The 10,941-nt window shown below is 44.6% G+C and overlaps 1 long non-coding RNA gene across 1 annotated transcript; it reads left to right on the forward strand.

Annotated features, from left to right (window-relative positions):
* Window positions 1-26: 26 nt before the first annotated feature.
* LOC146444147 (uncharacterized) lies at window positions 27-9,335 on the forward strand. Its single transcript, XR_014849326.1, has 3 exons — window positions 27-3,275; window positions 4,756-4,824; window positions 8,076-9,335. It is a non-coding gene; the product is annotated as an uncharacterized LOC146444147 (long non-coding RNA).
* The last annotated feature ends 1,606 nt before the right edge of the window (window positions 9,336-10,941 follow it).

A 10,941-nucleotide genomic window follows, 5' to 3' on the forward strand; every position in this document is an offset into this window, starting at 1 on the left:
CACGCGACCGCCCCCCTGCCCTCCCTTCCCGGCGCTATCGCGAGAACTCCGCGCAGCTAAGCGGTCGGTGAGGGAAGAGCTCCCGGAGGTGTCGCGAGACTTCGGGGCGCCGGGCCCGCGCCGAGTCTCCGGCGATACCGCGAGGTTTCCCCTTCCCCCGTTCCCGCTCGGATCTGCTCGGGAGCAAAGCGGCGGCGAGTTCTCGCGAGATCACGACCCCCCCCCCAACACACAGACCGCGCCGCGCTGTCCTTTTGTTCGCTGCCCTCGCGAGAGCGCCCCGAGCGCGCGCGCGGCCGAGACGCCCCGAGAAGGAGGCGGGGCCTGGGTCACGTGGGCGGGCGGCGCCGCCATCTTGTCGCTCCCCCCTCGGCGGGCAGTGGCGCAGCGCGTAATGGCGGCGCGGCGCTGAGGGGAGGAGGGGCGCTGCGCCCACAGCACCCTGGCCTGCCGCCCGCCTGCCCCCAGCGCGGGCCCGGACACGCCAGGCTGCGGCCCCGCAGGGCTCAGGCCATCCCCTGTGCTCGCTTCCCAGCGCACATGGCTGTGAGCCGCTCACCCCGGCCCGCTGCTGGTGGTCATTGCATATGTTCATCAGCTTTTTATCCAAGACCCTTAGCCATCAAAGACACTGACGTGCCAAAGGACTTGTCTTATTTTCACTGTAGTGCCAGTTTTGCCAGCTGTCTCTTTACATCCCCAAAGAGCCCGATCTGGGACTCATCAGGACTTTTAGCCTGTAAGCATCAGTCGATTAGCAAGCATTGAACTATTTGTCATTAAAAAAAAAAAAAAAAAACAAAAACCAGCATATAAACAACCTTGTTGCCTTCCATCACAGCCTGCTGACCCAGAGAATAGTAAAGCTGCTTCCTTGAATTTGGGTCAGTAAAAGTAGTGACGAACTTGCTCGGGGGATCAGGACACGGCCGGGGCTGTGAAGTCACAGGGAAAAGGACACAAGGTTTGGCTGTTCCTGATCCACACATAGCAATTATTCCTCCATTTCCCTCCTCCTCAGGCTCCTGCCTCTTGCAAGGAGAAAGCCACAAGGAAGAGCCATTCTCCAGAAGGATGATTCACCAAAAAACAAGACAGAACTTTTCCAAAGTACTCACACATTAAACAGCCCATCGCTGCCTAGATTTTTCCTGCCCTTAAAACCACAGCTCTAGAACCAAGGTCTTCACATTGAAGAAATTAAGCCCTACAAGATTTAAACATTGACAAACAAGTCCTTGAATGAGCAACACAGACTCCCTCTCAGACAAACCAGTCAGTTCTGTGATGCTCTGGTCTCAAACAAAACATTTACCAGTCCTCTGCTTTCACCTTCCATAATACTTCTTCAGCCAGCTATGACTCCAGAGTTAAAGGTTTATTTTTGTATTTCTTCCCCAGGTGCACCTATTTATATAATTTAAAAGCTTCCAGGTGTCTTCATTGAGACTGCCTGACAGTTAAAAGGAAAAAAGAAAAAATTTCTGTATTTTTAAAGAAGCTGTTACTGGCCATAGGCCCAAATTTGGGGTTTTTTGAAAGCAAGTTTTAAATAATACTTTTAATTCCTTTTCTTCATACAACTTTGCAGACAATTCTAAATTCTGAGCAATTCTGCAGTGTTTACATCCCTGCAATGTCTGCAGTGTTTTACAAACAAGAGCATTGTTTGTGATAATTCATATGTACTAGGAAATTACATTAATTAATCTTTGCTGTGGAAGTTCTGGAAGTATCACAGTAATTTAAATGCTGATCCTGCAGTCAAGGAGGTCAGTTCTTGGGATAGTCAGTTTTCCCTCTGTTACTGAGTTGCCAACTGCACTAGGCAGGACTATTGTCATTTTCACTTTTCATTATCCCACAGTGGACTCAGACACGATTCCCTGAAGGAAGCTGAGCAGCTCATGAGTCAACATCAGAGTCCTCACAAGCCCTGCTCACTTTAAACTCAGCAAGTGTTTGCCAGTGGGCTCAACCAAAACTCCTTAAAACCTGACACTGCTTGGACACTCAGTTCTTAAATCCTAGCAAATTTGGTATTCCTTCACCTGCAGAGCCTCATCTGGCAGGCTTTCTGAAAGGCTCCACTGATAGCCCCAAAAGAGCCAGAAATGCAGCTTTGTGAGTCTTGAGGAGGTTGCCTTAGGAAGCCACTGCCACCAAGCCATGTTTGTGTGTTGTGAAGTCAGTGTGTTTATGAAGTTGTATCTGACCTTTAGAGTGGTTTTACCCAATGCTGACAGACATTGACCTTGTATACATGAGTTTCTTTATCTGTTTGGAAACTATCAACAGGTCATACACTCCTGACCATCTTAACCAGCAGATTTCTCATTGTACACAGCTATGGACTCACTTCTAAAGAAAGGAGGTATTTTACTAATAGTAAAGCAGCTCTGACATCCAGAGTACAATAAAAAAAAATCCTACCATGGATGTAATTCTCAAGTTGCAGTGCTGAAAACTTGTTTCTTGTTCTACACAGCTGCCTATGAAGCTAGGACTCCATACCATATTTTTGTGAGTCTTTCATACTGTAAGATGGCAGGGCAATAAAAACACAAATTTAACATTGTCCAGCCACAAATGAGCAAAGGGATTTGGAAATGGTCTTTAGTCAACAGTGAGTATCCGAGATCTGTCTTAAACAGCATAATTTCCACATGTTCCCAAATTTCTGTAGATATTTTTAGGCATCAAAAGGCAGAATCCTACTGGTTTGGAGGAATAACATGGAAGGAAGAGCCACATTCCACCACTGACATTACTGTTGGTGAACTCTTCACTAGAAAGTCTGCATTTCCCAACAGCAGCAGCTACAAAACTCTTTGGACCAGTGGATAGCTGTTAGTGATGCCAGCCTGCACAGTCAATGAAGGAACTGATTTGAGTTTGAAATAACTCTGTAAGGGTAGAAAAATCCCTGTCTGCACCAACCCTCTGCCCAGATAAATGCCTGTGAAATTGGGGTTGTAGTCAATGTTTCTCTTCAATTTGGTGAACATTTCCCACCATACATGTGTGCTAGCTCGGTGTGCAGGGCAAAGCCACTGCACTGAAGCCAAGGGTTTCTCTCACTGGCATTGCCAGAGATTACTAAACTGTGCCTGGACAGCATTTGACAGAATATTTACCCCTATGCTGCAACACTCTTCTCTCACTGCCTTTGCTGAGTGCACCACTATCCTCAGTCTGAGCACATAATACCTTTAACTCACATGAAGAATTAAAAGGCAATCTGATTAAGAACTGCTCTGTCCTTTGGCAAGTATGTTACCACCCAAGCCTTTTTGGCTCCCCTTCCCTTGTGTCTCCATGTTCCCAGACTGGTAGGTAGAATGCACACGATTGGAGAGGGCTTGGTGAAGAGCAGATTCATGATGATTCTCTGAAAAGATGCCTGGAGCTTGTTTTCAAGCTTCAAAGAAATTCACATCTTGTCCTGAAAAACCACAAAAGACTGTTTACAGAAAGCATAGACTCTTTAGGAGAGGCAGAATCAGGAAGTTTTATATGCTATGACTCTAGAACAGGAATGCACAGAAAAGATTTAGTCACTTCAAACATGCAGTAGTCCTTATCTCAGGCAGCACTCAAGGCTTCTCTCTTTTTTTTCTTTCTTTAATGAAGTCCTATTTTTATTTTCTATAATGATTTAGTGACAAGATCAAGTGGTCACAGGCTTCTGTGGGAACTGAGGAAGTAAAAGCATAGTTTTGTTCTAATTTCTTCTTTTTACTTGAAGATCAGACACAGGGAAGAATGAGTCCATGAATGTGGACTGAAGGTTTTAGGGGATGGAAGGGAGTGTGTTTTTTGACTAAAATGACGAGGGTTGTTGTCCTGAGTGGAAGAATGAATAGAGAGAACATGGCAGTTCTCTGAACATTGAAAATGTCTAAGTTGGGCTCTATTTTTTCATATCCTCAAATTCCTTGCTAGCGTGGATTTTTAAAACCCTAATCATTTTTATCTCTCTGCATTCAGATTTCTCTATCAGCCCCACTGGACTGCAAATTATATTGCCTCCCTCTCTCACTCCCCAAGTTGATGCACTGCTTTGTCTTCCCAAATGCTGTTTTCCGTGTTCCAATTAGATTAAGGGCTTGCCTGCACAGGAAAGTTACACTACTATTAATTTGCAGTTTGCTTTAAAGAAATTACGTTAAACCTGGGCAAGAGGCCATGTGGACTCCCTGGTATTCCTCTGCAGGAATACAAATAGCTTATTTCAGGTTAGATCAGGTCAGTTAGGAGCAGGAAGAACTTGCAAAGCAATACGTTTTCCTGCATCAGAACAAAGAGAATCCAACAGCTCTTTCTGCAGATTGTGACCTCCAATTTAGAAGAAAGGCTGGGGCAAGATCTTGGCCTCTGCAGGAGCCACAATCAGCTGGACAGAGGTAGCACAAATTCAGTTGCCTGATGCTGTTGCTGCCCTGAGTCAGGCTGTGGAGCAGCTCTTGCCCACTGCAGCCTGCTTCCGACCTGGACAGTCCAATCCACAGCACTCACAGGACAGAAGCAGGGACTGCTGCCTCTGTGCAAGGCACTGCCTTCCACTGTTCATGCAGGTATTAAAAACTGAGTCCTTCGGGAAAAAAAAAAAGAAAAATTATAGTATGACGTTGTTCAACAGGGCAAAGTTGTGAGTATCCATCTACTGCCCCTCTTTGAATGATTGCCTGGAGTTACGTATTGGTTTACGAGCAGATTGTAATTTTATGAGTGTGCCTTTCTCTTGTAGGCAAGCCCAAATGAACAGAAGATGAAGACAAAAGAAGAGAGACTTATAGCAGCAAGTAGAATGGAAAGAGGCACGTCAGTAAATCTTGGATTCACATTCTCATTGCAGACTGGTTTGAACTGGTTAAGCTCATAATTGCCTAAATCAAAATAGGCACCTAGTCAAGATGGCTCCTATATTAATCAGCATCAGAATTAGACTTTAAAGAAGGCACTAATGTTTCTCATTTTGGTTTCTGTAAGCCTTTTCTAATTACCATTTCTAAATACCAAGTGTAACTTTTATGTTATGTAACATAAATGTAACATTAGAGTCTTCTTTGAAAGCCCTCCAGATGGTCATTGAGCGAGTACCACTTGCCAGCACTCTCCCCTCTGGTGTGCAGAGGTTTGACTTCAGCTGCCAGCTGTGAGCACCTGGCAAGGTCTGACCTTTGCAGATGGTGGTTGTGCAACGTGGTGCAGCTGCCACGAGTGCTCAGGTTGAGAGAGTGGCCTCAGCCATCTGGGGAATGCCCAGTGTTGCTCCTTATTGAGAGGTTGACTCTGACAGCTCAGAAGTGCCTGTGGGATTGGTCAGGGTCCTGAGGACACCCCCAGCTCCCTGCCAAGAACTAAATGGCCAAATCATGAAGCCCATGAACGAAACCCAACACTGGTCCTCAGGAGAAAGGGAAATGATGTCCATCATCCTATTTCCCGCGCTGTTGCAGTGTTGATTCTGTGTTGATTCTCACACTTGGCAGGGGAAGGATCACCAGCAAGGGAGTGGGGGCAGTGCAGGGACTTGTAATACAAAGGTTGATGGCCTGAGTTAATGTCACCAGGTTAGCAGGGCATCGACCTGCTGTCTCTCAGGGCGCTCAGATCTGGAAAAAATGTGATTAGTCCCAATGACTGCCAGACCTGAGACAGGATGGAGTAACTCACAGTTCCAAAGAGATACAAAAAGATACCCAAACCCTGTGCATAGTCACCAATCCAAGAATAACCCAGGACTTCAGAGCTGGCATCCCTTGTGTTTTCTACGGCATCACACAGATCCCAGACCTATTACTCAGGCACAGACTCCATGTTGCTTGCATATTGGATAGATGGCTTGAACATGCTGACCTGATGCCTGGTGGCTGCTCTTGTGAATGTGAGAAGATGAATGTGGGTGAGTGAAACCTGTTTTGTTTCAGTTTTTGTTTTAAACTAAATCATTTTCTTCCCCTTCTCCCCTCATCACCCTCTCTCCTAATGTTTTCTACCTTGTTTATACTATGTTGGAACAGTATTTCCTATAGAGGAGCAAGGAGTAGCAAATATGAGCACCCAGAAGCATAGTCTTTCAGGTGGCAGCAGAGAAAGAACCATAAAAATTTACTGTCAGGAGAAAAGAGTCTCTTCTTCTAGATGGGTTCTTCAAAGGCCACCCTGTCCCTGTTGCTGGCTTTGGTCAGCAGTGCAGGTCTCACAGCTGGAGCTCTGGCCCACTCCACTGTAAGAAGCTTAGCTCAGGCTTCAGTGTGCACATTGCAACCTTTCCACTTAAACCATTAGAGGGTTTTGGAGACATGTAGTCCATTGCATTGCCTTAAGACTAAATATATCCATCCACTCTGGATAGATGCTAATCAGACTGGATCTCCAGAACACCAACTGCACCCCCACACTGGGGGAGGGCTCCCAACCCTGACTGGCTTCTCCTAAGGGGCAGAGCCCTGGGATGCTGTCATATCACCTGAGCCCCTGCTCCTTAGCTGTGAAGACAGAACCCTGCTTTATGCTGAGACTGAAAAGCTGCTTAGTGAGCCAAAGGCTCCCGGCTCCTTTCAGACACCCACGGACAGAGTGAAGCTGTAACCCTCCCACCCCTTTCCAAGGCAGGCAGCTCAGTGCCTGCAGGGAGGTAGGAGCTGCTGCTGCCCCTCTCAGCTGCAAGAAATGGCTGCACAGCTTGTTGTATGTCACCTCACTGTGGAGTAACTTAAGTCTCCATAGTAAACAGGAAGAGTAGTTTATTTCCTTCCTCTTTGCAGTTGCTTTTTATGTATTTGTGTGCTATTGTGCCCCTTCTCGGACTTTGCTTCTTGAGACTGAATTGTTTTTCATTGTGCCTTACAGTTTATGTCTTCTGAATTTCTTGTAGAGCAGCAGTTTTAACATTTGAATGAATGTATTGTTTATGAAATGAGCTGGACTGACAGGCATGGAAATGGAGACTTTATGTCTTCACAGATTAGATGCCACAGTGGTAGGATGAGTGAGAACTCCATATCTAACTTGTGATCTGGAACATCTCTAGAGGCAAGAATAGGATGTAGTGATGAAATCCATCTAAGTGGTTCAGGTTTCCTCTTTAATCAGTAGCCTCCAGGCTGTTTCAGCCTGCTAGCATTCATTTGTGCCAGATGTGGTGGTGGCTTTGTGATATGGACAAACCATTGCAATAGCAAAGAGCAGAGTTAGCCAACTCATCTCACATAAATTACCAGCCTTGTGGGGTCAGAGCATTCAGGCAGGGTTCATCTCTGGCCACATGCAAGGCTCTCCAGTCAAGCCAGTCACCTCAGGCCCCTGATACAGGCCACAGTGGAGAAAAAGACACTCTAAGGTCATGAATCATCTCATCCTAAGGCAGATATTTAAAATAGATCAGATAAGACATACCTTTAAATTGCCTACGGGGCAACAAGCTCAGATGTATTGATAGACACTGCAGACATCCAAAATTAGGTGAGCTGAGTCTCACCTGTGGAGTCAAACCAGTGACACAGAGTTCAAGAGTCCCATTTCCCAGGGTGAACCTTCAGAGCACATCTTCTGCCTTTCTGAATTTACAGCCACCTCCAAAGAGCCAGCTGAAAGAATTATGAGGGTCTTCTACCAAATGGCTAAATACTTTCACTGATATTCAGAAATGAAATTTAATAAATCCTTTATTTTTTTGTGTCTAAGTAATAATTTTCTCGAACAGGAATACTTGCTTTTTCATTTCCACTCATCCTACCATGTGGAATTGGAAAAGCAAATGCTTGGATTAGAAAGCACTAGTGGCTAAAATTATGGCTAAAATAATGAAATTCTGCAGAGGGGAATTTTAATGTTGATTCATCTGATACAGTTGAACTGTAAAGATTTATCTTGCAGATTCTTTGACAAATATGAACTTCAAAACAATGTGTTTTACTCCCACAGCATTTTCTCCCCCTTCTCTCATTTGTGTTCCTTAGCTAGTAGCTAATTAATAAGAAAAAAAGTTGTTTTGATACCATACACATCTGCTGACCCATTTCAGTGCAAGTGCATATATAACCTCTTATTTGTTTGCACTTCTACAGGTGTTGCTGCTGTGCAGATATGGGCTGTGGTTAAATTTCATAATGGAAAATCTGACAGGCAGTTAACTAATCCATGAGTCATATTTCGTAATAGCCTAAAGGTCTCTGATGTTCGACCTTCATTTGATACCCTTGCCATCAGGCAGTTTATACATAACCCATCTGAAGAACATTCTTTATATAGATGACTGCATGTTCCCCTTTTATACCTGGAAGAATGGGCACTGTACTGGCTGAACCAGGGAATCTGCTGTCCTTCTGTGAATGGGACTGAAGAGCTGCACTGCAGGAGACTCACCTGGGGAATGGCAACAGTGGAAACTCCCTGCTTAGTTTAAGCCTTCTACAGGACCTAGGTGAAAGGTGAGGAGAGGGATGGGGAGTTGGTTTTGGATTCCACTCACCTTAATTGGACTTCTGATAGGAACAACTCCAGTAATGAAAGTAGCAGTGGGACTTCCAACACTAACTCTACGGTTTTCACCTGTGTGGCTCACTTCTGCTTGAGGCAGGAGAGACAGACAGAGAATGAGACATCCTTTTGTCAGACCATCCCTCCACTACTGACAGCAGCAGAGTGCAGCCAGCATTACCAATGCTAGGGTCCTAAAAGCATCACTGAATGTGGAAAGGGCTCATTTGGAGAATCATCCCCTTTACTTTCTAGCCAAAGGGTGAAAAAGCAACACAGTGTTTATAAGGATACCATAACATTGTTGGTCTGCAGTATTTCTCAAGTCTCAAAGGCAGCAAAGGATGTTGGCATTGCTGCTGTTTTCAAAGCTAAAAAAAGGCAGACACATGACTTCAGTAACTGCATGTGAAGTTTACATACTGTGAGTCATCGTAATAAAGAAACCTAAACAAAACCCCAGTGTGTCATTGAAGCTGGAATATGTTTTCCATACTAAATTCTTTTAGGTTTGCTTTGGCTTCATTTTTACAGATGTAGAACAGTAGAATATCTCAGGGATATTAACTCTTTGCTATTGCAGAATAGAAAGTTCTGGTCTTCATGAAACACCAGGGAAGGTTATCTGAGTTTTTTTTAAACCCCCTGGCACAACTTTTACAGCAGTGCCAAATGCTGGACAAGAGCAGCTGAGAAGACAAATGGAAAGAAGAAAGCAAAGGAGAAAGAAGGGCTGTATCCCAAAATTTAACAGGCTGTCTCTTTAAGAAGCTCTGCCATTTCCAAATAACTATTTTATAATTGTTTCTAGGATAGCAGCAGACTCCAGGAGTGATGTGTATGTAGCATGTGAGTTGCCTGCTGTATATGGAAAACTGCCTAGGGAGGGATTGGCACAGTGGGAGGGGGAATATGGCCAGGCTGGCTGTAGGCACCAGTGAGGAGGTTTGTCATCCTGCTGAGTCAACAGGAGACACAGCACATCCAACAGGGCTTTTGCCTGCTGGTTGTTCAGTGTTAGGCAGCTGAAGTTACATGGTAGGAGCCTATAATGAAAGGCTCATATGCATGCTCATTTATGCATGGAATTCATTTTGCATGGAAGATCTGGATTTCCAGCTCCAAACCTCTTCATCTGGAGTAAAGCTGGTGCTGGACTGGGCAAGGCTCACTGTGGCTGTTTCTTGGGGCTCTCCTTGCAGCCCTTCCTCAAGCCAATGAAGAAGGTAAGAAAAGCCCAAACAAAAGTTTCAGTTGGGTCCACATTCATTTCAGATGGGCAACAGTGTTTGGAATCTGACGAGGGAGTTCTTTAAAAGGGGTCAGGAGAAGGGAAAGGATTGCACAGCAGATGTATCCCCCCCCACTGTCAGCAGTTCTACCTCTTCACCCACCTCTGCCTTCCACTCTCATAGGAACATATTCTTGGGTGGTATTTTAATGGTGTGAATTCCCATTTCTCAGAACATGGTAAGAGTTGATGCTTCTTATTGTACAGGTCCAGTTGAAAAAGATTCTGTCGAGTCAGTCACAAAATTTCTGGCATCTAGACTATTCCAACGAGCAGGAGGAGTTAGGGTTTTTCCACCTTTGCAAATAACTTCCCAAGAAGTCATCACCAGAAGTTGCATAACCATGCAGTTATCCTTGTCACACTCCAGGCCAAATGACAGTATAGCTACAATCAGAAAGACAGGAGGGTTTTTTCCTGAGTGGAACTAATTGTATGAGTAGTACTAAGATAAACCTGGCAGAAGCAGTGAGGTTTAAGCTTTAGCTTTAGAAAACCTTCCATCCTGTTCAACTGCTCCCTTGTTCCATGAGCTCAGGCCCCAGCCTCATAGTGCCAGCCTTACTGGAAGGTTTTTGTTGCTGTCATTTAGGGTCCCAGCAAGAGGAAGGGCCCAGCTATATAAGTCCCACTTGCAGGATAGGGCTGCTGACACAAATGTAATATAATGAAATGCATTAAAGCATTGTATAACTCTTGTCTGATGATCTGAGGGACTCCTCTCCCAGTTTGCCCCTCAGCACCCACTATCACCTCCATCATGACATTGGATCATGATTTACATAACAAACTTCTGGTTTAAAGTGTCAGGATAGCAGAACTCTGTTGTATGACTGTTCTACAACATGCTGAACTCTTCCTTTGGCTGAATTTTTGTCTTTTTAAAAATATTTTTTTCGAAGTCATCTTAATATCAGAAGAGAATTTTAGTTTTGTCTTTCCACTTTTTAATTGAAGTATTGGCTGTAATTAAACTGTAAAATACAGGGACATCACTACCTGACATTTTTCTCTTTTCCAAACAATATCTGGAATTGAAAATTAATAAAAGGAGACATGCCTTTTCAGTTGTTTGTTTAGCTCCTCTTGTTTTCAGCCTTTTTGTAGCTCCTTGTTTTCAGCTTTTTAGATTGCTTTCCAGGCTCTCCATATCACCTTCCTAT

This window comes from Lichenostomus cassidix, chromosome 1 (assembly GCF_008360975.1).
Source record: "Lichenostomus cassidix isolate B80296 chromosome 1, HeHo_3.0, whole genome shotgun sequence".
NCBI lineage: Eukaryota > Metazoa > Chordata > Aves > Passeriformes > Meliphagidae > Lichenostomus > Lichenostomus cassidix.